General features: G+C 43.6%; 1 protein-coding gene across 2 annotated transcripts in view; it reads right to left on the bottom strand.

Moving 5' to 3' along the window:
* The window catches only part of RBFOX1 (RNA binding fox-1 homolog 1), a 1495983-nt gene that overhangs the window by 920790 nt on the left and 554463 nt on the right, over window positions 1–20730 (bottom strand). For both annotated transcript variants that reach the window (XM_037029876.1, XM_037029877.1), the window contains one exon: window positions 2204–2251. The gene's annotated coding sequence lies outside the window, so the exon portion shown is untranslated. The remainder of the gene's footprint in view (window positions 1–2203; window positions 2252–20730) is intronic.

Raw genomic sequence — 20730 nt, 5'->3', positions numbered from 1 at the left:
GGTGGGATGGGTAATGAGGGTGGGGAGAGGTTGGCATTCCTTTGTGAGGCAGGGGTGGGGGTTGGGGATGCGTGGGAACTTGCACCTCATAAGCCATTAGGTTTTGCATTTTTACTTTTTCATTAGGAGACAGGACCTTGATGTACAAACTACCTCCAATACCTCATTCCCACTTCCAACCACATGTGGAGATCCAGAGACTCAACAGCCCAAATGTACACACCACAAAAATAAATCAATCAGAAAAAAACTTAGACAGGAAGAAAAGTTCTGTTGAACAGAAGAAATGAAAAATCCTTAGGGAGTAAGTCAGTGGAAACAGAAGTAAGTCAGTGGAAAGAGTAGTAGGCATATCTCTAGGAGTCATCACCATTAAATGCAGTCAAAGGTTGGGGTGATTCACATATCATTGTCATGTGAGGTCAATTTCAGAAAACAAAAGGATGCTTTAGAAATGAGTCTTTCTTTGAAGTGTCTGATTCAACCCACCAGTCCATAACAAAACATAGAAATGCGTGTGTGGCGTGGAAGTGTGTGTTTCTCTTTTTTCCATAACAGCAGAAACCATGTACAGAATGATCAATATGCCCTCCTCCCACCAGAGGGCACCAGAGCGGCCATAGACCTGGGGCATCGTTACCATCGTGACATATGAATCAAAGGCGATTTGGGGACGTAGACTAGAGCTGTGTGCCTGGCTTTCATCGCCCAGAGCTTATCCAGGTTGCTCATTTATCTTGTTGGTGATAGAACTGATGTTGTTTTAATAGCATCAGTTCTCCTGGCTCCTTCCAAACACTAGTCACAAAGAAAATTAAAAAAGGAAGAAAAATTATGGGGCATAAACATGCCTGTGAATACTACAAAAGCCCAAGTGAAGTACATCCCAAATGGGTAAAGGAGGACAGAGAACAGGCTTTCACCCTGATGTGAGCAGAGTGACTGAGGCAGATCACTGAATGGCAGAGCTGGTGGGAACAAATGGAGAAAAAAAGCATGCGGACTTGGCAGCTCCATTTGCCCGACTCACAAAGTGCATGCACGCAAGTTTACCAGCATGTAAACACACAGTAGGTGCAACTCTGAACGGAGACACGTTTGCTGCAATCCAGAGTGACACTCAACTCCAACTGAGAGATGATCATGAAGGCTGAGTTTAAGCTGCCGTATCATTATCCTTTTCCATGTGATGAGATTAACACTCCTTAAAAGAATGTCTGGCAATTGCCTTTTATTGAAAAGCAAAAATTTGTTTTGGGAAGTTTCCTTCCACCTTACTCATCAGCAGGTGTCAAGCTATCACAGAGTCAGGGCTTTGTGAATCTCCACTTGAAATAATAATGGCATTAGATAATAATGGTTGCATTGCAGAGAGAAACACCTTTCAAAATTGTGGAATGATGTCAAAAGTAGCCAGGAGATATGCACCCTCAATTCACTTATTTGACCTCTTTGGATTCAAGACATTAAAAATAAAATTTGATCTGCTCCAATGTTCTTGGCCATAGAAACTTGTGTGAACTCTTGTCAATAGAGAGAGTCCGTGAGAATATTAAAGTGAAGAACCTTTGTCTAACAGTGGCTTTTCCTGAGAGGATCCACACCAAGTGTAACAAGAAGATAAATGGAGTGAGGGGAACTCTCTGTAGGAAATCTCCTCCCCTCACTGCCCCCCAAAACATCTCATGTAAGTAGATTTGCATCACAGACAGTTGCTGCTCCTGTGAGTGTGTCATGGTGGAAATTGAGACAGAGTCTTTCAACCCAAAGTCATACATCACATACAGGGATGTACCCTGAAAACCCCAGGATTATGCATCTTATGTATTCTATTTAATATTATTAAATATGTGATGTGCAACAGTATATGTAAGCATCAACAATATTCAACTAAAATGTGAAATAAGTTAAAGGACAAATGGGCTATTTTCCTGAAGAGAAGTAGATGACTAAAATAAAAATCAGCACCAATTTTTAAAGTAAATTATATTACACACTCTGTATTGAAGTCATCAGAAATAACACAGGTTGCAAGGCGCAGGATGACGAGCAATTCAAAGTACAATTGTCTTCACATGTCCAACATCGGCACCTGTGTCACCTTCGCCAGCCACCATCCAGCAAGGTGTGCCTTGAACACTCAGTCTAAATCACTGAGTTCGTGTTTCATTTGAAACCGAAATAATAAAAAATATTGACTTACCTTTCTGCCCTCTATTTCCACGCAGGTATTGCAGTCTGCTTTGATATCCTGGGAGGAGGAGAAAAGAAAGAGAGAGAGAGAGAGAGAATGAGAGTCAGACTCATGGTCAGGGAACATTCAGCGGTGTCGTTGAGATGCCCTTTAAAATAATAACGAGCTTGCCCTCCTAGCAGGGTTTCTCGAGCCATTGCTCTTTATAGTGCTTTTTAGAAGTACATGCCTTGGTGTTTGCATTAAAGACATATGGATGTCATAACAAAGCTTTATTACATGCAGATGCGGGGGAAAGGCAAAAGCTATGGATCAGAGGCCACAACAAAGAGAAGCTGATGGTTCATGTCATACTATGTTCCCCAGACACCTCCGTTCACATCAGCAAAGACTGCCCTCAATCAGACCTGCTCTCTCCTTCCCACTCCCCACTGAGGTTAGTCAAATCATCCTCCCTTCAACACAAAACTATCATTCTCTTTTTATCATCTTTCTCTCTATCCATCTGTCTATTCATCCATCCACCCAGCCATCCCTCTCTCTATCTGTCCAGCCATCATCCACCATCTACCCATCCATTCATCATCTATCCATGCACCCATCCATCTGTCCTTATTTATAGCACACCTACTTTTTAATGCATTTTTCCCTTGCTACTCTTGAATGTAATGGTGAAAAAAAAAAACATGGCTTCTACCCTCAAGGAACTCACTAGTTTGAATGGTAGACACACTCACATGAACAACTGTGATATTCATTTATTCATTCAAAAAATATGCATTCAGTACCTATTGCTTACCAAGCTTTGCTCTAGGCATGGGGGACTCAATAACATACCAAACACAGAGGGGGCCCTGCTCTGACACTCCATTAGGAAAGCATACAGTAAGAAGAAATGTCAATACGTGTTTGCTATGTTAGAAGAAGACAGGCATTATGAAAAAAATAAAACAGGGAGATGAGGATAGGGAATGCTGAGAGTAGGAGAATAAAATTTTAAATAATAAACAGAAGCAGAAACTGAGTAAAGGCATGAAGAAAGTTGGGGGATGGGCCATGGGACCCCCTGGGGATGGGGCATCTGGGACAAACGTGTGGGACACAGTCAGGCTAGAGGAAGGAGGGAAGTAAGTCAGCACAACAGTGGGAGATGAGATGAGTGAGGAACCACTCAGAAACCCTTTTTCTTGTTTGAATAAAATGCACACAGCATTTACTCTTTAACCATCTTTCAGTGTACAGTGCAGCAGCATTAGGCACATTCAGACTGTTCTACAACCATCACCAAAACCTACCTCCAAACATTTTCATTTTCTCGGGCGAAAACTCGACCCCATTGAACAGCGGGTCCTCATTCTGCCTCGCCACAGTCCCTGGAAACCACGTCTTACTTTCTGTTTCTGTGAGTTTGACTATCTGTGTCGGTCTGTGAGGGTTGCCCTATCAAAGTTCCACAGACCCAGTAGCTTGAACAACAGAAATTTATTTTCTCACAATGCTGGAGGCTAGACGTTCAAATTCAAAGTGCTGTTACGAGTGCTTTTTGGTGAAACCTCTTTCAGGCTTGCAGATAGCCACCTTCTCACCGTGGTTTCACGTGGTCTCCTCTCTGTCTGCACTGAGGGAGAGAGAGAGAGAGAGATCTGGTGCCGCCTCCTCTTTTATAAGGACTTATCAGATCAGCACCCCCTTTGTGACCCTATCTACCCTTAACTACCTTCTTAAAAGCCCTATATCCAAATACAGTCTTGTTGGAGGTTAAAGGCTTCAAGTTAAGAATGGGGGTTCAGTGCGTAATTCAGTGTATAACATTCATATAAGAGGAAAGATATAATATTAGTTCTCTAATATTAGTTCTCTAATATTAGAACTAGTTCTAATATTAGTTCTAGTTCTCTAATATTAGAACTATAATATTAGTTCTCTGGTGTCTGGCTTATTTCATTTAGCATAATGTGTTCATCCAAGGTTTATCCATGTAGAAATATGTATCAGAATTATATTCCTGACATAGTACCAACCATCCATGGAAGGACACTGGGTCGTTTCTACCTTTTAGTTGTCATGACTAATGCTGCTGTGAACACAGGTGTGCACATATCCGCTCAAGTCCTCTTGTCAGATCTTTTGCATACATGCCCAGATGAGGTGCAGAGTTGCTGGATCGTAAGCTAAGTCTATCAGAAGCTGTCACGCTGTTCTCCACAGTGGCTGCCCCTTTTCCCACCAGCAGTGCACAAGGGTTCCCCTTTCTCCACATGCTCGTGAGAACCGGTTGTTTTCACTCAGAGGTTCTGAAGAAGGCACAGACTTGATCTGACGACAGTTTTAACAGAATAGACTGTTGAGAACCAAGAGTGCCAGTGAGGAGATCAGCTCAGGCACTCAGGTTTTGGATGATAGTGGCTGAAAAGTGGCAGGGTGGTCGGGGGGCAGAGTCTGGGCAGAGTCACCAGATGTCCTGACAGGTGGACAGGGACTGTGGGGATAAGAGGAAAGTCAGGGACCATTCCTGGGTTTCTGGCCTGAGCTTGCATGCCTTCCAGAAGCAGGGACTTGGCAGAAGCACGGACTGCCAAGATGGTGCCAGGGTCAGCAAACTATAGTGGTTCAATCTGGGGTAAGTTGAGTCTATTCTCTCACCAAGAAGTAGTTGGCTTTATTCTGCTGACATGTCATTAGAACAGGTTGCTAAAAGTGGAAGGCCATCGCCTTAGTGATTTATCAAATGCAGCAAATTCTAGATCTGTGCAAATCAAGATTGGAACAAAATGGGGCCACATGCTAACGTGAAGGTTCTGTTTTCCCTGTCAGAGCCTTTGAGCATTGGCAGAGGGGACCAACACTGTGATTGGCAGTGATTGGACGCCCCCAGGGTGCCAGGTATAGACACTTGCCTCTAAACTCCCATGACCACACAAGGAGACAAGGTTGGCAGTGTTAGTTTTTACTGTATGAAAATTGAGATGAGAGATTGTGTAACTTACTCTGGAGCCTAAGTCTATACCCAGAAGGGGCTCCTCACATCGGTCCTTTCCATTCCTCTCAGGTGATTTTATTTATTTTACTCAAGGTGGCTGGTCAGTCTGGGCAGTGCAGGCCGTGTCTCACTGCTTCCCTTGCTGTGGGGAGGGAGGGTCACCTAAAGCAAAACCATCCAGAGAAGAGGCACGGCTGTGGTTCTCAAAGGGCACACCTCAGTCCAGCAGCACAGTGTCCCCCTGGGAACTTGTTAAACATGTGGATTCTCCGGCTCCACCTCAGACCTCCTGAGTCCGAAACTCTGGGCCAGGGCCCAGAAGTCTGCATGTTAGCGAGCCCTCCAGGGGCTTCCTCTGTGGACTCAAGATTGAGATGCTACAGGCCAGTATATGGCTAGTGAGCAATCCCCACCCTGGGGTCAGATTCCAGCCCCTGAAGTGTGACTTCACCAGCTAATAGCTGTGCAGCCTTAGTCAAATCTCTACCTTTCAAAGCCTCAGTTTCCTCATCTGTTACACAGGGGACATGTGCAGAACTTGCTATTCAAAGTGGGGCCTACACCCCAGCAACTATGCTATTATCAGGAAGCTTGTTTAAATGCAGTGTCTCAGGCTTCCCGCCAGATATCCTGAATCAGAATCCACATTCTCACAGGTGTGTGGGCTGTGTATTTGTGTTCCCCACAAAGACACAGGTTGAAGCCCTAACTCCCAGTGTGTCTGTATTTTGGAGAGGGATCTCTAAGGAAATAAGTAAGGTTAAATGAGGTCATAAGGGTGGGGCCCTGATCTGATAGGATTAGTGCCCCCATAAAAAGAGAGACCCCAGAGATTGCCCACTCTCTCTCTTTGGAGGCACGCACGGAGGAGAGGCCATGTGAGGATGGGAGGAGAGGGTGGCTGTCTGCAAACCAGGAAGAGTCCTCACCAGAGCCCAGCAGCGGTGGCACCCTGGTCTCAAACTTCCAGCCTCTGGAACTGCAAGGAAATGAGTTTCTGCAACTGAAGCCATGCAGTCAGTGGTATTTTGTCACAGCAGCCTGAGCAGATTAAGAAGATTCCGGAAAGCACAGTCCAGGGACTCGAGGTCACGTTTTCTCACTCACATTCCTACTTTCAGGGCTGAGGTCTCTGGCCAACCCTGGGCCCTGAGTCAGTGAAGTGTCCCTCGCTCTTCCTAAGAACACTCCCCAAATTCATCCGCTAGGAACCATGAAGAGAAAGCAGAGATTAACTGGGTATGGGAGTGATGGAAAGCATAGATTATTTTTAAACCTAAGAGGTGCCATCTAGAAACAAGGAAGAAAGGGGTAGCTCGCTGTGGCTTTTCTGGTTGTTTCAGCCAGGGGAAGCATGCATTTCCTTTCTTTCCTCGAGTGAGAATACATTGAATTTGCAGGAATTTACCCACCAGAAGTGGCAGGTGTTAACCAACTACCTAACAAAACCCAGTAAACCAGAGGCAGGGTTTGTTTTTAATCTGCCACTGAGGATCCACGCAAGGGTGGAAAAAAAGCCATCTGGCAGCATCAGAGCTCTTGCCATAGCCCTAAGGTTATCCCATTTATTCTTGTCGGGATTAATTTACTGAGCCCGAGCTGGGTTTTTATTTAGATGATATTGTTGGTTTGACACCCACTGCAGACCCACATGGGAGGTGCCCCCGGGGATGGCACTTACTTCTGAACAGTGTTAGATGCAAATTGGAAAAATGTCACTTTGGCGGGAACAAATTATTGTTTGAATCGCTCCACGTACAGCCAGTGTCTCCAGCCGGGTTCCTGCCTGACCTTTTCCGAACCAGCGTAGCTGCGTGAACGCTTCAGTCCCACTCAAAGACGCTGTTTGGAAATCAGCTCAACTACTTAAGTGCTAAGTATGAATTCTGAGCCGTGCGCTCATCACCGAGCAATTGATTTCCCTGCAGAAACCAGCCATTCTCCTCTCTGCAGCCAGAAAACCCCGAACAGTGGCAAAAAACAGGCTTTGGCCCATGCCAGGTGGTCACACTGCTTGGACTCGGCCACACGAGTGTGAGACTGTGCCTCAGTGTCTCCATTGGCAACATAAGGATGACAATGGTATGCCCTCATTTGTTGTGGGGGAAAGGTCTCAGCATGTGGCAAGCCGCCGATCACCGTCAGCTGTCACCAGTGGCATTCTCCAGCGAGACCTGGCTCCAAGTGGAGTAGGGAGAACTTAAAAACCATTCTATTTTTAAAGTTTTCTCTTCTAAGGCTTCTCAGTTCTTCAGGCTTTCACACATCAAAGCACTCGTGTGTCTGTTCTTTTCAGAAGCTGTCCTCTCTCAAGAGGGAGGTTTCTTTTCTTCTACGCTTGTGTGTTGGTTGTTTCTAAGGAGCTTTGTAGGTCAGGGTTGTTTATGCCCACCATGCAGGGACACCATCCCCCTGGACTGTGGATCAGTGTCACTCCCAGCCCTGAAGTCCCTGAGAGTGAAAGGTCCCCATGAACAGGTGGAGAGAAAAGTCTGCTAGTGGGATCCAGGAGGCCCAGAGGATGCGGAAGGTAGGAGCCTGTAGTGGGTTGAATAGAACCCCCCCTAGGGGTGTGCCCAGATCCCTATCTCTGGACCTGTGAATGTGTCACTGTTTGAAAACAGAGTCTTTGCAGATGTAATTGCAAATCTTGAGAAGCAATCATCCTGGATTATCTGAGTGGACTGTGAATCCAATGACAAGTACCCTCTTCAGAGAGAGAGGGCAGAGAAGGCCGTGTGAAGACAGAGGCAGGGACGGAGTGATGCGGCCACAAGCCAAGGAGCACCAGCAGCCACCAGGAGCTTGAAGAGGCAGGAAGGACTCCCCTGTGCAGGCTGTGGCTGACACACAGCCCTGCTGGCCCCTGGATCTGACTTCCGTCTTGTAGAACTTTGAGGGGATAAATTTCTGTTGGTTTAAGCCACTAAATGTGTGGTAATTGTTTTACAGATGTCACAGGAAAATAACCAAGAGTGGCAAGGATCTCCCAGTACAAACCTCTCTTGTCTGAGACTTGGCAACTCATTGCGGAGAAAAGGCAGGTGTGATCCTGAGACCACCCTACCTAACCCGTGCGGAGGGAGAAGAGAAGACCTTTAATGAGAAATCCCAGGCAGCCATAGGCTGCTGTGCTCCTGTGTTTTCAGAAGACAGTCCCTGGATCCTCTAAATTAATTATTTCAGTTATCAGTCCTGGAGGTAAGGGCAATGGAAAGACCAGGGAGGGTGCTTACACTTGATGCGAGAGTGGTGGGAGGACCATGCGTCTGCGTCTGTGTCTGTGTCTGCAACGCAGCATTGTTCGCCTGGGCCCCGGGACTCTGTGAGAGTATTTGACAGGAAACGCTTGCAACTTAAGTCCTCTCTGGGGACCTGGCGGAGACACAGCCCAAGATTCATCCAACAAGCCCAAACTGGCCTCGTGATCCACTACCCTGCTGCCAGGGAAGAGAACAAGGTGTTTTCCTCTTCCTCCTCAAATAGAAAATAAATGCTATGGCAAGACAGTTGATAACATCACAGAGAAGTGCATTTTGACTCCAAAAAGAATTCAGAGTCACGTATCAAATTTTGAAACAAAGTTACCTACAATAAGAAAAATAATTTTGTTTCTGCACTTCCAGCTTCTTGGTGGAAGACTCCCTCCCGTAGAGAAAGACAGATCAACAGGAGAAAAGCAAACCCAAGTTTACTAACATGTACACCTCCTCTATCTGCACATTGGAGAGAGCCAGGAAAATGGAGCGACTCCCGAAATGGTCCAAGGCGTCACCTCAGAAGCAATCTGCAGCTAAAGACAAGGCATGGCATGGAGGCCAGTTATGGGAAGTTCCCAGGAAAACACACAGCAAACAAGGGCAAGGCTGGTTTGCAGATTCACGTTATTTTGTCTTCAAAGATAAGAGTTTCTAGAGATTTACTCATCGTTTCTTTCCCTGGTATGGATAGAGAGGCACCCTTACAAATGGAGATTTCCCTTATAAATATGACTTTCTCTTACAAAAGAGTAACTTCTACTCTGTTTTCAGAGCTTCCCTTCTGTCTGCAGCTTCTGAAAAATAATCACCCCCGAATAATCCCTATGCCAAAGAGGCATATTTGGGGGTGGCACATGCTTCTCCCCTTCAGTTATCAACGGTTTCTTTCCCTACAGCAGTTCTTCTGATAGTTTAGACACTGAAGTTTCCTATTGTTCTAAGAATAACAATCGTTTCTAATTTAACAGAAGCCAACCAATATGAGTTTAAATTCTTGGGCTTGTAATACAATGGTGATTTACTACAATCTGAATTCTCTTCCTTTTTGTGACCTTAACAAAGATGCAGACTTTAAAAATAAAGGTAAGCCACAAGGCCGTGAGGGCTATTGGGTCCAGTGCTTCCATTTGGCAGATGAGAAAACTGAGCTTCAGAGAGAGAGGGGAGGGAACTGTCTTGGACAGTTAAAGACATGGGAGGGATTGAAATTTATCTGGCCTACCCGCTATGTATTTTATGTTTTCCTATACATCATGTATTATCTTTTAATCTAAATATTTAAATCATTGATCTAAATTTAGTTACCTTAATTAGAATAATGATTTTGATTCAACTTTTAAAAAATTGAATGACTGTATGGTCTTATAACCATAGATGGTCCAAATTGGAAGTTGTACACATCTTTCAGCTAAATTCTTCAGCCTGTGTATTCAACTGAAAAGACCAAGGTTCCATGAACAGTCTAAAACTAGACTAACTTGTGCACTGACTAACTTTACCCACTTCATGACATGCATCCATTCCGAGTTGCTCAGCCCCTGCAATAGCGCATATGGACAGCAGATGGCAGCAAATAACTTCACAAAACATCCAAAGCTCAACGCAACAGACTGGACCGTCCAATTCACTGGGTCTGTAAACTTCTTGAAATACAATCTTTCTGCTCCTTCAAAATTTCAGTCTCAAATGACGATGTGTTTTAATTAATAAGCCTTAATTACTTCGCAGGAATGTGATAATTCGAGGAGGCTTTTTATTAGCACATGATAAAGAAGTTTCAGTATGACAGAGACCCACATTTCAAGGCACAGCTTCCTCTGAAAACGCTGAGGTTTCGATCTAAATGTGAGGAAAACCAAGAATTTAATAGCTGTTTCATCTGAAATTATACAAACGACAAAAAGAAGTCTGTCAACTATGATCTCAACATAAATCCATTCAAATCAAGAGAGTCAAATCTACATCATCTGGCTAGGTCAGAATGTAAAGCTGCTGACTTTATAAACACTTGGAGGAATTTTAAGGGGGTCCTGGAAGTATTTTCCTTGAGAGGGGGTAGCAGGAGAGATATGAACACCCAGAAAGAACACAAAAAAATTCTCAAGCCCAGCTTTTATGCAAACAACGGTAGCAGGGCACTCATCCAGAAGTTTGTCTTCTTTCTCCAAGGATAACACCCTCTCCACCATGAATTATTTTGTTCTCTGTATCTTTTTTTTTTTTTAGCGTGGTTATCAGGGGACAAGAAGGAGCTGGCAGGAGCCCTGGCAGCCCAGGGCTGTTGGCTAGGCACAACGGAAGTTGATGCGGAGGGAGGCTGCGCCCCTCAGGTGGGAGCGGTGTGTGTCGGGAGGTGAACTCAAACCCTGGGTCTGTTTGCAAATACGAGCTATGCATGGGCATCACAGCAGGAGCGTAATGAGAGCGCTTTTAATTAACTGTAAAAGTAATTACCCATATTAGATGTAAATCGCACTTGTTTTTACATGAGGTGAATAATTTCAGTGCAGCATTTAAGAATAATACTTCTAGAGGAGCTGTCGGCTGCAAACTCTCTCAACAAGTCAGTGTGTTACTTAAGAGCAGGAGATCAGGGGCAGGAGAAAAGTGCTAATCCAGGAAGCTCTGGCTTTCCACCTGGCCGCTTCCCTCCTCATGTGCCTCAGGCCCCAGCATCTGTACACGCCCTCTCCGCAGCAGCTGTGGCACGGGGACAAGAGCTTCCCAATCTTGTAAGTTTGTTTGTTTTTAGCTTTTGGCTTTTAGCCTCTTGGATGGTCCCCAGCACTTCCTCTCATGGGCTCTTGTGAATATTGAAAGAATAGGAACCAAAGGGAAGATGGAGAAAGAAGCCTAACAGGCCAGTGAGTGTGCCCCCCCCACCCCGCCCCGCCCCGCCCCGCCCCGTGAGCTAAAGTGGACACAGCAACAAGTAGATTATGAAGGAGGAAGTGGGTGTAGGAGCAGGCAAGCCAGCCTCACAGCAATCCCGGGTGCCTGTCAGAGAGGCTGGAGATTGGACTTGAAAGTCCTTGGGACAGAGCTTCTGATGCAGATAGATGTCTGCCTCTACAGTCCCAAAGCACTGTAGAGGCTGTGCTGCCTGGGATTCATAAATAGCAGGAGAAAATGACAGAGGTCCGGTGCTGGGAGGCAGTGAAGGTGAAACCACACTCCCTGGGTAGGGGGCTGTGCTCAGGTGTCTTCCTCCGGGCCCAAAATTCCCCTGACTTAGAAAAGACTGAGGTGGGCCCCTGAACCTCCCATATGAACCAAGGTGGAGCATAAACAGCCAGGATGAGGTTTGCAAATATGAAATTACTGGGTAATTATTTATACTTCGATAGGCACCTTCATTAAGGGATTTGAGGATGCAATTATCAAATTGAGGTTTAGCACACTCCAGTTAAGCAACTGATCTGAAGATCAGGTAAGAGGGCTTCAGAACGGCGAGCATTCCCCCATCCAGTCCACCTGTGACTTGGTGGTCAGTCAGGTTCCTTCCAAAACGAAACTTGGCCTTCCACTTGAACAGCATGACTACTGACGTGATTCTTTCCCTGCTTATTGCCTCACCTCCTTTGGGCTTTGGTTGCAAGAGTGGTGTTATTAATGCTTGTTTTTGATCTTTGCCTTAGAAGGACTCCAAGAAGGAGCCAAAGCGGGGAACCTACCGGTTTGATAGGATGCCCAGGGAACTGGATCCTGTTCAAGATCAAGCCGGAGAGAAGTCAGAACTGGGATTTGTGTCTCCTACAGGGAGCTTTGTATTTTTTTTCTGTAGGGCCGCACATTTTTTCTCAGGTCTCTTATACCTGATACAACTTACATGTATCTGCCTCCCACATGGTCCGTATAAAACAGGACATTCAACCCCAGTGCCAGAAGCATTTTTAAAACCTGCAGCCCCTGACCATTGAGTCCAGGGCATTGACTTCTTTTCCCTCAGATTGTCAAATTAAAAAATGACAACAGCCAACACGTCAGTAACCGTCTGGTGTGAATGGATTAAAATTATACTTTTCTTTTTGTGAGGTTGGCAAAAAAGATATTTTTTTGGTTTGCTGCAGAATTTTAGTAATTAGTTTATGGGTTCCATGAAATGAATGAGTCTGAAAATTGCTGATTTAAAGACTTCAAAATAAAAAAGGAAAAATAAGAGAATATAGCCTAGCCAATTAGTACACCAGCCTCTGAAGGAAATGAGTGAGCGTGGGGCTCTGCTGGGACAGGGAGATAACTCACAAGGACTATTAGAGTGAACTTGGGCGGAGAAGTCTCTGCAATTTCACCCCCCACGTGCAGGTCGAAGCACGTAAGAGACAAACCTCAGGAGTGAACCTGCCTTGTTGCAAACCCAGACTCTTCTGCTTCGTGGATACGTGGCTTTCCAAGGCCACTTCTCTGTGCCTCCGTTTCTATCTCTGAGAAAATGAGTTAATTTTTCCTGGTACCTTCAGTCCGGTCTTAATACGGAGATACAGTGAGCGAAGCGCTGTCACCTACTTAGAGGTCAGAATGCTTACTATTACAATTGCGGTTTTTAATTGTATTATATATATATTAATTATACACTATTCTGTGAATTTTACATGGGATTTTATTGTAATTCTTTTGCCTTCCCAATATATGATGCCTCTAAACACTGCCTGCACTCTTACAGGTCACAGCCCATTACACGATTCTTTAGACGCAAACAAAGATGCAATTTCTTTATTTTAAGATTTTATTTATTTATCTTTAGAGGGGAAGGGAAGGAGAGAAGGAGAGAAATGTCAACGTATGGTTGCCTCTCGTGAGTCCCCTGCTGGGAACTGGCCTGCAACCCAGGCATGTGCCCTGACTGGGAATCGAACCACGATCATGTGGTTTGCAGGCCCGCACTCAATCCACTGAGATACACCAGCCAGGGCCAAAGATGCAACTTCTAAGAGGACTGCCTGGTCTCAGCCTGGGCAGCCTGGGAGTTGGGCATCTTCCCGCAAGGTAAAATTTGGCCAGTTCCATTCTCAGTTATGCCTGGGTTGCGGGTTCAGTCCCTGGCTGGGGCATATATGAGAGGCAACTGATCGCTGTTTCTCTCTCACATCAACATTTCTGCCCCCCCTCTTTCTCCCTCTCTTCCCCTTTCTCTAAAATTCAATAATTTTAAAAAATAAATAACTAAAAGGACTGGTCTCCTAGGAATTGATGCTGACAGATGGCCTATCTCACCATCCACCAGTCTTGTAAGGACCCTAACACACAGACTAAATAAAACCACTCAATTGAATATTTAATTTCCTCTTAGGAATCAGATATTCCATAAAGACATCCAATGGTCAAGGCAAGATTTATGTCAATCAGAGAAGGCACAGCACAGTTGAAGTTCAACAGAGCTGTGCAAACTATGTCACCTGTTGCACATACAGAGACAAGCTGCCCTTTTCCAGGAAGTAGCTCTGCTCTGAGACATGGACGAAGCTGTGTTAGTTGCTGGGTGCCACTCCCCTTGGTAGATGACATTCACAGTGTCCACGTGGTTGGTATTCATCTTGTCAAACACCATCTCCTGGGAAGCAATATTTTCTGTCCCTGCGACCTCGGTTTAGCATTTTGCTTTCCAGTAGAAAATGGATAGTATAGCCCCTTTCACCAGAAAAAGGGGCCAACTCCTTGTTCCAGCAGTACAAACCTAATCGTTGACAGCAATCTACATGGTCAGAACGGCCATGCTCAAACTAAACCAGCGTGCACTTGTAATAGCGCGACGTCTCTTTGCTTCTGTCCATATTCTGTTCTCTGGAATGGGTGTGGGCAAGAGATAATGCTAACATAGAGTATTTGCTACTAGAGGCTAACCATCCCACAGACTGCGGTGACACAGAGAACTGCTGTACTTCCGTCTTTGTGCACATCCCTTCATTCATCAAAGAGCATGGAATCAGTTTGTTGGTTTAGCTTCCTGCAGAATACTTATAAGTTTGACAGCATAGGCCCAAGAGTTGATACATAAGAAATAAATGTTTACTTTTTACTGTAATAAATGTTTAAGTCTAAAAACTTGGACTCCAAACATCTGATACCCAAGAGTGAATTAAGAAATCACCAGATGAATAACCATGTAAGCGTTTTCGGGAAAGTGAAATAGAGAGGAAAAACAAAAGCGTGCTCTTTCCCATGACCGAAAATGTACTAGCAACCCTTTCTGCACAACACTTGTGTCAATTCTTACACGAGTATATGTGTATCTATGTATATGTGTGTGTATAGTCGGTTTAGGATGATTACATTGCTCTGCTTTTTCTCCCTCCTTCCTGGATGTCATGTTTACGTGCAGAACCTGTCGTTTGGTTTTTATCCACAAAACAAGAATTAAGAATATCCCCTTCATTGTCTAACCACGGAATTGTATACTCAAAACCAATATATAATAATAATAATAATAATAATAAAAGAAGAAGAATTGACTCAAAAGAACCCCAAACACTAATGACTACAAGAAAATGAAAAAAGAAAAGAATCTCCTCTTTGAAGATTTGATTACTTTCTCTCCTGCATTGCCAGGCCCATGCAACGCATAGGACGTAGACATTGTGCTGGGAGGGAGCACCACAAGGCTAGGGTGCCCCTCAGGATGTCTTGGACATCTCAATTATTCTTATTGTACTGGGATTGAGGTAAGAAAATACATGTTGACTTTTCAAAATCATGAAGGGTGATCTCCTTAAACACAGAAAAGTTGTCATTTTAACTATTCGGAGTGAAATCCCTATGAAACGCATTTCATTGCCTTCACTTGCTAAAGCATGAAAGGTTGATTTTGTTATTGCTACTCAGGACAACACCACCTCCCAGCCTCTAATGACCTTCCAATGCCCTGCCCTCCTGCTAAATACTGCAAATTGTACTGTTCTCAAAGAGATGCAGGCATGTTTCCATGTTCTCCTGGTGCCTGAACTTTCATTTAGTTTGGTTCCTGGTTATTCACAATCAGTTATCTGGGGGCTGCTTTAGAGTTTCAGTCTCTTAAATGCTATGTTCCAGTTTTTTGTTTGCTTGGTTCTTTTTTTCAGGGTTTATTTATTTATTTTTAGAGAGAGGGGAAGGGAAGAAGACAGAGAGGGAGAGAAGCATCCAAGTAGAAAGAGACACATCTATAAGTTGCCTCTCACCACCCCCCAAGTGAGGACCTGGACCTCAACTCAGGCATGTGCCCTGACTGAGAACTGAACCAGCGACTGTTTGGTTCACAGGCCAGCGCTCAATCCACTGAGCCACATCACCCAGGGCTATTTGCTTGTTCCTTTGTTTGACTTCCAGATCTGTGAGTTTCAGTTGATCAAGTATAACAGAAATCGGTCTGATTTCTGGTATGTTCCCCTAAAGACTTGAAAAAAAATTGTTTTCTCTTCAGATGAATTACATATTGGCCTAAATGTATGAGCTTGATTTGTCAAGAGCATTAAAATAATTTATGCTGGGTAAGATATATAAATAATGACAATAAAAATAAATCTTTTTTGGTACTATAATTACCTGAAAATAATTTTGAATTGACAAATGCACGAGGAGACTCGGATTTATTTAAACTAAAATGCATGCTCTGACCAATCCTCCCTACTTTCCTTGACTCATATTCTACAGCTTTCCTCCCCAGAGCCTACACTCCATTGGAATCTCTTTGTCCATAAACATTTTTTATGCTCCAGAATCTTAGCTCCCTGTGTCTCCTCAACCTACTCACCCTTCTTTGCTCATACATTGGGAAGCAGTCATCACCTGCTTCCCAAGTGCATCTTTCTGCCTCTTCTGCCCCAACCAACCTGGAACCGACTGTGCTTTCTGGCACCCTCCTCCCTGTCCTGCACCTCTGCCGGGAGGCTGATTTTGTCAGGATTTGCATTTCCAGTGTTCCAGTGTTCCACTTTACATGTGCCTGTCTCTTCCATGAGGTCATCAGCTCCTCAAAGGAAAGGGTATTAACAAAAGCTAACAGTCTTCTAAAATGCCATTATTAGTGATTATATTATATGTATATAATCTTCTGCATAATAAAACCTTATACATATTGTTATATATTAATAGAATAATATAAGGTATAATACTATATTATGTATTGCTCTGGTTGGGTAACTTGGTTGGTTAGAGCATCGTCCACACACCAAAAGGTTGCAGGTGTGACCCCTGATCAGCGTACATATGGGAGGCAGATGGTCGATGTTTCTCTTTCTCTCAGTCTCTCTGTCTCTCTCTATCTGTGATTCTATCTCTTCCTTCCTCTCTGTTTAAAATCAATAAATATATCCTCAGAAGATTAAAAACAATAATAATAATATGTATGTAATATATAATGCATGTAACATTATGTATAAGTATGTATTATCTTAAATAAACATAAAATTTTACTTACTTCCATGAGGCAGGCACAATAATCATCCCCATTTTTGAGAAAATCTTTGACAGTTCAGGGCTTTTACCCAAGGTCAGAGCTGACAAGTGTTGGCTCTGGGTCTCGAACCTGGTTTGCTCTACTCAAAAGCTGGTGATCTTAACCTCTCAGTCAATCTTTTTTCCTGTTGTGCTTACCACCATTCTCTTAAAATTGTAGCATAGCCCACAGTGGGAGCAGGGGGAGGGATTGTTTTTAATGGAGGATTAAATGAACACACAACAAAATATGGTTTTTACCATTTATTAGCTTTTCTAACCATCTTGTGCCTTCATCAGTCACTCAGTATAATTGGTATAACTGTGTGTGAACATAGATATATACAGTTTGTGAATATGAGAAATGCACATAAAGAGTTTAACACAGAGCCTAGATTTTAAAGTCACTAATACACAAGGCCAAATACAGTCATTACTAATCATTACTAATTGCCTTGAAACCAAGTAACTACATGTTTCTCTAGCCAGGCTAACGAAGGAACTGTGGATTTAAAAACTCAGGAACATTTTCAGGCTACCTATGGAAGGAGAGTCTTTCTGAATCTGAACCTATATCCTTGGTCTATATCAGGGTCACAAGCTTCATCTGTAAGATGCATGCAACCACCTGCGACCTCCTTCCAAAGGCTTGAAAAAGGCGCCCCCGGAGAAAACACTGGCCAACCTCAGGGAAACGCACCAAGAATTTATGTTCCAATCTTGAGTCTCGCCACCCCTCTCACTTTTAGTGACCTCCACCTGGACCCTGAACAGCAGGAAGCTCTCGATCTACCCTGGAGGCTTACAATTTCCCAAGATCCTCTGGTCTGAGAGCTCGAATGGTCCCATCCCCTTGTATAAGATTAACACGTTTTAAGAAAAATGATCCGCTCTGGTAATAGCAAACATAATGAAAAAAAAAAAAGAGCCACTAATGATAAAGTCAGCCTAAGTTACTCTCTGAGGTCACAGGGCTCTGGGAAGCTTAAAATTTATCAATCAGTTCCAGGTTGGAAAGGCCTAGCAGGCAGGCACTTGAGCTGAGAGGCGCTTGGCTGGGTATCCTGTGGGCACAGCATCATCAAAGGAATACCTCAAGCAAAACACCCATGCCAGGCAGCTTTCTTGCCTCTGTTTGTTCTGCTGAAATTCATTCTGTCTCCTCCTCAAACTGACTTCCTGCGTGTAGACAGCAGCCATAGACACATAGGCACAGAAATGCAGTAACATTACCCTAATAACCATAGAACTACCATCTCAGCAAGATAACTGATAAAAACTGACCACTGATCTCCATACGGTTTATGAAGTCTCTTCATCTCTCCACAGAGTTCAGATCTTCTGTTTTTCAGATCTTGATAAGAATTGGTCCAAGGTTCCCCAAATCTTTTGTTGTTGTTTTGATTTTTAGCTCACCTGCAGTGAATACTGACTCTTTGCCAGACACCACCTGAGTGGTTCACATGCATCACTTTTGAAGTGGCCAGACACAGTAGGTTTATTATTATCTGTACATTAGGGAGGAAAAAGTTAAGGCACAGGAGACGAAATCATTCTGTTCAGGGTGTGCAGTTAACAAGTAGCAAAAACAGAAATTAAACCTGGGTGTAACCTTGTAAAATTCATCAAACTATGGAATGTCTCTATCTGAAACTTTATTGGATGAACAAGTGGGTTCTAGAGCAAATTAAGGCAAAAACTTTTCTGGAGGCAAAAATGACAAAACTAAACCTACCCTACTTTGTGCACATTATGAGGAGGTAAGGTTCTTGGGAAAAGACAATAATAATGAGAATCATGGAAGGCATCAGGGCAACAGGGGAACCAAATATGAGATGCACTGACCCCATAAAAGAAGCCATATGCCTGAGTCTGTCTACAGGACCTGAGCAGGGCAGTTGAGGAACGGACACTGTGGACATCACTCATTTACAGGGTTGTGAGGAGTCAGGGCTGACTGAACAGCACATAACACAATGTCTTCCTCTCCCATTCAGGATGAAACCCATTTCCTAGTGCTGTCCTTGCCTATTCTTGCTCACCATTTTTAGCCACACAGAACTTCTTTCTGCTTCTCAAATGCAGTGGGCTGATGCCACTTTGGGTGTTGATTGCCCCTGTGTACCCTTCCTCTGTGAAGCTCCTATCTGGAGCACCCCTATGGCCAGCTCCTTCTCTCCATTCTCAGGTCAGTTCAAACACCAGCTCATCAATGAGCTCCCTGATGAACTCTGCCCCTCCACCAGTGATGCTCTACCATTTCTCTCTGTTTGATTTGCTTTATTGCACTTATATCATTGACTTTGTTGCTTATTTTTCTGTCTCTACAATGACTAGACTCAGCTCTGTGAAGGCAAGGCCTTTCACTTGTTTTTTCCACGTTGGATCCTCACCTAGGATCAGTATCCGGCTCTGAGGTTCACTCAGGAACAACTGGAGTAACTTAAAGAACATGATGGCTCTGCCTGTTCTTAACCACCTCTCTAGACAACGTGCCCTTTTTGAGGAGGTTTGCCCCCCAATTTAAGTTTTATAATAAGATAGTTTTAAAACATTATTTCTACCTTATTTTACTGATAACATTCTTCCTTTTTCTTAAATATACATTAAAGATGAATTTTCTCTCTCTACCTTTCTTTACATGCACAAACCTTTTTTTTGGTTTTATTCTATTTGTCTCTTTCCTTTCCTTATCTTCACATTTTCCTCTGCCTTAACCTCTAATTCTTTCTCAGATCAACAATTTCCAAAGTGTATTTCAATTACTATGGCAGTGACCTTCTAAATTTCTACCTGCCGTCTCATGTTAGTGTTTCTCTTCTTCTGTGCACGTGCCCCCTCTCCAATATCCAATAACCCTCTCTTCTGCTTTCATCCATAGTAAATGTCTTTTCTGCTTTATTTCCAGTCAAGTCAACAACCAACTAGTTAAGTCCAAGTGCATCTCCTCTTCCCACCAAATCCATATGTATACAACGGGTTACAGGTGAACATTTTTAAATGGAATTTAGTGTGCACACACAAAGGGTTGTATGTCATAGTTGTTTGGCAAGTCAGCTTTCTCTGTTTATCATTAATAGACCAAAGACATAGGTAGCCTACCATTTGGACATCCTTCTCATGAAATTTTCATTATACAACCAACCCACCAATTTTAGGGACATAAACTTGAGTACAAATACACAGATATCTAACAGAGATTCTTCTGTTATGATGAGTGCTAAGGATCAGGTAGTTGCAGGTCAGATTAAACTTTTGATGTCTATTAGTTATGAGATTTGAATAAATCAATTAACAACACATTTTAGCTTTGTTTGTAAAGTGGGAATATTACTAGTGCTTCCCTCATAGGGCTGTTATGAGGGTACCAAATAAGATCATGTAAACAGTGCCTTGCACACAGTGATGCCACAGTTATCCTCAAGATAGCAGATCTTATCACCTCTATTGTCATCCTCATCTTCTTTTGAGTACAGTCCTTTTAAAACAAAGCATTCCACTCCAGAAACCAGTGGACTGATTAAGCAAATAATATCCTCACATTTGCTCTCTCTTTCTTTCTCTTTCCTTTTTTGGGTGTGTGTGGAAGAGAAAGAAGAGGCAAGAGGAAGTGGCAGAGGGCAGAATGAAGAAGCACCCACATCTCTCTCTGTCATGGATGGGGAATCAAAGCTGAATAATACATTCAATGAGTTACTTAATTAACTGGGTGAAGGTGAAGCTGAAACAGCTGAGTTAAGTAATGAGATGTCAAGCACAGAAGCTTAGTCCAAGGAGGGATTTGAAAACCTTCTTCCTGTCAGAAGAAACCACAGGATTTTTCAGGCAGATGACACCAAGGGGTTTAATCTTTCCATTTTTGTCCTTTCTGAAAGCAATGGTCTTCA

The sequence above is a fragment of the Sturnira hondurensis genome, unplaced genomic scaffold, assembly GCF_014824575.4.
Source record: "Sturnira hondurensis isolate 20B ecotype Veracruz unplaced genomic scaffold, ASM1482457v3 Scaffold0020579, whole genome shotgun sequence".
In the NCBI taxonomy this organism is placed as follows: domain Eukaryota; kingdom Metazoa; phylum Chordata; class Mammalia; order Chiroptera; family Phyllostomidae; genus Sturnira; species Sturnira hondurensis.
The sequence above is the reverse complement of the archived record's forward strand: the minus strand, read 5'-3'. Positions and strand labels throughout refer to the sequence as shown.